Here is a 6,760-nt window from a genome sequence, read left to right as displayed (position 1 = left end):
AAATAAAATTCAAAAAATTAGCCAGGCATGGTGGCTCGTGCCTGTAATCCCAGCTACTTGGGAGGCTGAGGCAGGAGAATCACTTGAACCTCAGAGGAGGAGTTTGCAGTGAGCCGAGGTTGCACCATCGCACTCCAGCTTGGGCAACAAGAGAGAAACAATGTCTCAAAAAAAACAAAAACAAAAAACAAACAAAAAACCCAAGAAAGAATAAGACCATTTGGATTTACTGGACTAATAGAATAGTTAAGGTTTCTATAGAAGCAACAAAATGTATTTTGAAAGGGCTGCTAACTATTGATACTGACAGTATTTCATTCCTGTGAGTGATTCAAGCATATTATAAATAGCTAGTAAAAGCCTGGCCAACATGGCTACTAAAAATAGAAAAAATTCATCGCACGTGGTAGTGCATGCCTCTACTCCCAGATACTTGGAAGACTGAGGCACAAGAACCGACTGAGCCCTGGAGGCAGAGGTTGCAGTGAGCCAAGATCGTGCCACTGCACTCCAGCCAGGATGACAGAGCGAGACTCTGTCGCAAAAATATAAATAAATACCTCGTAAAGGGAACAGAGCCTGTGGGGTTGAGCAAAATGTACTAGCTGTGCCTGCACTGAGTATAACGGCTTTACGATTATGAGGAAACAATCTTTTTTTTTTTTTGAGATAAAGTCTTGCTCTGTTGCTCAGGCTGGAGTGCGGTGGTATGATCTTGGCTCGCTACAACCTCCAACTCCCAGGTTCAAGTGATTCTCCTGCCTCAGCTACCCAAGTAGCTGAGATAATAGGCGCCTGCCACCACACCCAGCTAATTTTTGTATTTTTAGTAGAAACGGGGTTTCACCATGTTGGCCAGGCTTGTCTTGAACTCCTGACCTCAGGTGATTCACTTGCTTTGGCCTCCCACACAGAGTTGGGATTACAGGCATGAGCCACCGTGCCCAGCCCCAGCCAAAATCTTTAATAGCAATGCAGAAAAGAAAAAAAAAAAAAAAAAAAAAAAAAGGCCAGGCGCAGTGGCTCATGACTGTAATTCCAGCACTTTGGGAGGCCGAGGTGAGCGGATCACTTGAGGTTAGGAGTTCGAGACCAGCCTGGCCAACATGGCGAAACCCCATCTCTACTAAAAATACAAAAATTACTCAGGCGTACTGGCCCCAGGCCTGTAATCCCAGCTACTCGGGAGACTGAGGCAGGAGAATCGCTTGGACCCGGGAGGCAGAGGTTGCAGTGAGCCAAGATCGTGTCATTGCACTCCTGCCTGGGTGACAGAACAAGGCTACATCTCAAAAAAAAAAAAAGTCAACAAGACAAACCACCTAGTTTCATCCACAAATATGTTGCAAGGGGGCAAAAGACAGAAAGAGGAACCCACAGACCAAAAGAGACTTATAGAAAACTGGCCTCGACCAAATGCAGTTGGGGACCTTGTTTGTATTTTTGTTTAATTTTATTTTTTGAGATGGAGTTTCACTCTTGTTGCCCAGGCTGGAGTGCAATGGCGCAATCTCGGCTCACTGCAACCTCCGCCTCCTGGGTTCAAGCATTTCTCCTGCCTCTGCCTCCTGAGTAGCTGGGATTATAGGCGCATGGCACCGCACCCAGCTAATTTTTGTATTTTTAGTAGAGACGGGGTTTTGCCATGTTGGCCATGTTGGTCTCTCCTGACCTCAGGTGGTCTGCCTGCCTTGGCCAACCAAAGTGCTGGGATTACAGGCGTGAGCCACTGTGCCTGGCCTTGTATTTTTATTTTTTATTTTTTCAGAACTAAAAGAGACTTACAGAAAACTAGCCTCAACCAAATGCAATTGGGGACCTTGTTTGTATTTTTATTTATTTATTCAGAACTAAAAATAAATGATCTATTGGGCAGGTGTGGTGGCTCATGCCTGAAAGCCTAGCACTTTGGGAGGCTGAGGTAGGGGGATCATTCAAGCCCGGGACTTCACCAACCTGGATAACATGGTGAAAGTTCGGCTCTACAAAAAATACAGAAATTGGCCGGGTGCGGTGGCTCAAGCCTGTAATCCCAGCACTTTGGGAGGCCGAGACGGGAGGATCACGAGGTCAGGAGATCGAGACCACCCTGGCTAACACGGTGAAAACCCGTCTCTATTAAAAAGAAAAATACAAAAAACTAGCCGGGCGAGGTGGCGGGCGCCTGTAGTCCCAGCTACCCGGAGGCTGAGGCAGGAGAATGGCGTGAACCCGGGAGGCGGAGCTTGCAGTGAGCTGAGATCCGGCCTCTGCACTCCAGCCTGGGTGACAGAGCGAGACTCCGTCTCAAAAAAAAGAAAAAACAAAAAACAGAAATTAACTTGAGCGTGGGAGGGGGAGGTTGCAGTGAGCAGAGATTGCGCCACTGCACTCCAGCCTGGATGACAGAGCAAGACTCTGTCTCAAAACTATGGGGACAGTAAATAACAGATCAGCAGTTGCCAGGGGTTAGTGAGAAGAGAGGGATGAATAGGCAGTGCATGAATGACTTAGCGCAGGGAAACTACTCCATGTGATACTATATTGATGGGTTCATGCCTTACACGTTTGTCCAACCCCACAGAACGTACAACAGCAAGAGTGAACCCTCATATAAAGTATAGACTTCAGGAGAAAATGATATGTCAGTGGAGGTTCATAGTTTTTTTTGTTGTTGTTTTTTTTTTATTTTTCAGATAGAGTGTCGCTCTGCCGCCCAGGCTGGAGTGCAGTAGCACAATCTTGGCTCACTGCAACCTCCACCTCCACCTCCCGGGTTCAAGCAATTCTCCTGCCTCAGCCTCCTGAGTAGCTGGGAGTACAGGTGCCCACCACCATGCATGGCTAGTTTTTGTATTTTTAGTAGAGATGGGGTTTCACCATGTTGCCCAGGCTGGTCTTGAACTCCTGACCTCCCAAAGTGCTGGGATTACAGGCATGAACCACAGTGTCTGCCGAAGTTCATAGATTCTAACAAATGTATCACTGTGGTACAGGATGTGGACAGCAAGGGAGGTTGTGCGGGGGGGTGGGGAGGGGGCATAGGAGAACTCTGTATTTTCCACTCAACTTTGCTGTAAACCTAAAACTGCTCTAAACAAATTGAGCTGTTATCGTATTACTCAAGAGGCTAAGGTGGGAGGATCACTTGAGCCCAGGAGTTTGAGACCAGGCTGGGCAGCAGAGTAAGACGCTGTGTCTACAAAAAATTTTAAAATTAGCCAGATGGCCAGGTGTGGTGGCTCACACCTGTAATCTCAGCACTTTTGGAGGCTGAGGTGGGCATATCACCTGAGGTCAGGAGTTCGAGACCAGTGTGGCCAACATGGTGAAACCCTGTCTCTACTAAAAATACAAAAATTAGCTGGGCATGGTGGCAGGCGCCTGTAATCCCACTACTGGGGAGGCTGAGGCAGGAGAATCACTTGAACTCAGGAGGTGGAGTTTGCACTGAGCTAAGACCATGCTATTGCACTCCAGCCTGGGTGACATAGTGAGACTCCTTCTCCAAAAAAAAAATAAATAAAATAAAAAATAAAAAATTAGCCAGGTGACGTGGCAGGAGCCTATAGTCCCAGCTCCTACGGAGGCTGAGGTGGGAGGATCACTTCAGCCTGGGAGGTCAAGGTTGCAGTGAGCTGTAATAGCACCACTACACTCCAGTGTGGGTGACAGAGCGAGACCCAGTCCCCACCCCCACAAAAAAGTCCTTTTGGGGATATTTAACTGCCTTTCACAAATGTGTCTGACTCATAATCTATCTCACCATCTCAAGTCACACAGGTTAAGTAGAAACACTTTGCCGAACACCAGAATAACAATAATACATTTTTTCTTTTTTTTTTCCAGTCTTGCTCTATTGCTCAGGCTAGAGTGCAGTGGTGCGATCTCAGCTCAATGCACTCTGCCTTCCAGTTCAAGTGATTCTCCTGCCTCAGCCTCTAGAGTAGCTGAGATTACAGGCGTGTGACACCACACCTGGCTAATTTTTGTCTTTTTTTCTCTCAAATCTTAATTTTGTTTCCTCAACAAGAACAAACTTGATAAATAACCAAGATTGTTCATGGTTTCAGACTCATTTTTTTTTTTTTTAAGTTCTAGGGTACATGTGCACAATGTGCAGGTTTGTTACATAGGTATACATGTGACATGTTGGTTTGCTGCACCCATTAACTCTCACTTACATTAGGTATTTCTCCTAATGCTATCCCTCCCGCAGGCCCCTACCCCACAACAGGCCGCGGTGTGGGTATGTGATGTTCCCTGCCCTGTGTCCAGGTGTTCTCATTGTTCAATTCCCACCTATGAATGAGAACATGCAGTGTTTGGTTTTCTGTCCTTGTGATAGTTTGCTGAGAATGATGGTTTCCAGCTTCATCCATGTCCCTGCAAAGGATATAAACNATTTTGTTTCCTCAACAAGAACAAACTTGATAAATAACCAAGATTGTTCATGGTTTCAGACTCATTTTTTTTTTTTTTTAAGTTCTAGGGTACATGTGCACAATGTGCAGGTTTGTTACATAGGTATACATGTGACATGTTGGTTTGCTGCACCCATTAACTCTCACTTACATTAGGTATTTCTCCTAATGCTATCCCTCCCGCAGGCCCCTACCCCACAACAGGCCGCGGTGTGGGTATGTGATGTTCCCTGCCCTGTGTCCAGGTGTTCTCATTGTTCAATTCCCACCTATGAATGAGAACATGCAGTGTTTGGTTTTCTGTCCTTGTGATAGTTTGCTGAGAATGATGGTTTCCAGCTTCATCCATGTCCCTGCAAAGGATATAAACTCATCCTTTTTTTATGGCTGCATAGTATTCCATGGTGTATATGTGCCACATTTTCTTAATCCAGTCTACCATTGATGGACATCTGGGTTGGTTCCAAGTCTTTGCTATTGTGAATAGTGCCACAATAAACATATGTGTGCATGTGTCTTTATTTTTTTTGAGACAGAGTTTTGCTCTTGTCACCCGGGCTGGAGTGCAATGGCTCGATCTTGGCTTACTGCAACCTCTGCCTCCTAGGTTCAAGTGATTCTCCTGCCTCAGCCTCCCAAGTAGCTGGGATTACAGGCGCCTGCCACAATGCCCAGCTAATTTTTGTATTTTTAGTAGAGACGGGGTTTTGCCATGTTGGGCAGGCTGGTCTCAAACTCCTGACCTCAACTGATCTGCCTGCCTCGGCCTTTCCAAGTGCTGTGCTGGGATTACAGGCGTGAGCCACTGTACCCAGCCAACTTCACTTTTTAAATTTTTATTTAAAAATAATATAGGCCAGGCGTAGTGGCTCACGCCTGAAATCCCAGCACTTTGGGAGGCCAGAGCAGGCAGATCACCTGAGGTCAGGAGTTTGACACCAGCCTGCCCAACGTGGTGAAACCCCGTCTCTACAAAAAATACAAAATTAGCCAGATGTGGTGATATATGCCTGTAATCCCAGCTACTCAGGAGGCTGAGGCAGGAGAATCGCTTGAACCCAGAAGCGGAAGGTTGCAATGAGCTGAGATAGCACCATTGCACTCCAACCTGGAGAACAAGAGCAAAACTCTGTCAAATAAATAAATAAATAAATAAATAAATAAATAAATAAATAAATAAAATAAATAAATGCACAGGGTCTCCCTATGTTGCCCAGGCTGGTCTCGAACTCCTGGACTCAAGGGATCCTCCTGTTTCAGCCTCCCAAAGTGCTGGGGTTACAGGCAATGAGCCACTGTACCCAGCCAACAATAATATTGTATATTTATTAAGCACTTGTTTGCATGTCTTTCTGTTAAGCATTTCACAGACACCACCTCATGAGCTCTTTACATGAGTCCTGTGAGATAGCAAGTGAGTAGTTATTGGCCAGGTGCAATGGCTCATGCCTGTAATCCCAGCACTTTGGGAGGTGGAGGCAAGTGGATCACCTGAGGTCAGGAGTTCAAGACCAACCTGGCCAATATGGGAACCCTCATCTCTACTAAAAATACAAAAATTTAGCCGGGCGTGGTGGTGGTCGCCTGTAGTCCCAGCTACTCGGGAGGCTAAGGCAGGAGAATGGCGTGAACCTGGGAGGTAGGGCTTGCAGTGAGCCGAGATCATGCCACTGCACTCCAGCCTGGGTGACAGAGTGAGACTCCGTCTCGAAACGTAAACAAAAACAAAAACAAAAACAAAAAACTTAGCTGGGTGTGGTAGCACATGCCTGTAATCCCAGCTACTCAGGAAGGCAGGAAAATTGCTTGAACCCGGGAGGCGGAGGTTGCAGTGAGCCAAGATCATGCCAGTGCACTCCAGCCTGGGCGACAAAGGGAGACTCCATCTGAAAACGAAAAAAGACTCCATCTCAAAAAAAAAAAAAAAAAAAAAAAGTGAGGCCTGGGGGGGGGGCTCACCACCATGTAATCCTAGAGGTTTGAGACACCAAGATGGATGCATTGCTTGAGCTCAGGATTTTGAGATCAGCCTGGACAACATGGCAAAACCCAGTCTCTACAAAAAGTACCAAAAAAACCAATTAGCCTGGTGTGGTGATGTAGGCCTGTGGTCCCAGCTACTGGGGAGGTTGAGGCCAGAGGATCACTTGAGCCCAAGAGGTGGAGGTTGCAGTGAGCTGAGATTGAGCCACTGCACTCCAGCCTGGGTGATAGAACCAGACCCTGTCCAAAAAAATAAAAATGTTAAACAGTTGAATCCAGCTACCTCTGCGCTGTCTCATGCTAGCTGCTGTCCACAGGAGACCAGACCCCCAGCTAACCCACCTTTCTGAAAGAGGGCTCCAAGAATCATGGGC

This window comes from Rhinopithecus bieti, unplaced genomic scaffold (genome assembly GCF_001698545.2).
Source record: "Rhinopithecus bieti isolate Rb0 unplaced genomic scaffold, ASM169854v2 scaffold_42598, whole genome shotgun sequence".
NCBI lineage: Eukaryota > Metazoa > Chordata > Mammalia > Primates > Cercopithecidae > Rhinopithecus > Rhinopithecus bieti.
The sequence above is the reverse complement of the archived record's forward strand: the minus strand, read 5'-3'. Positions refer to the sequence as shown.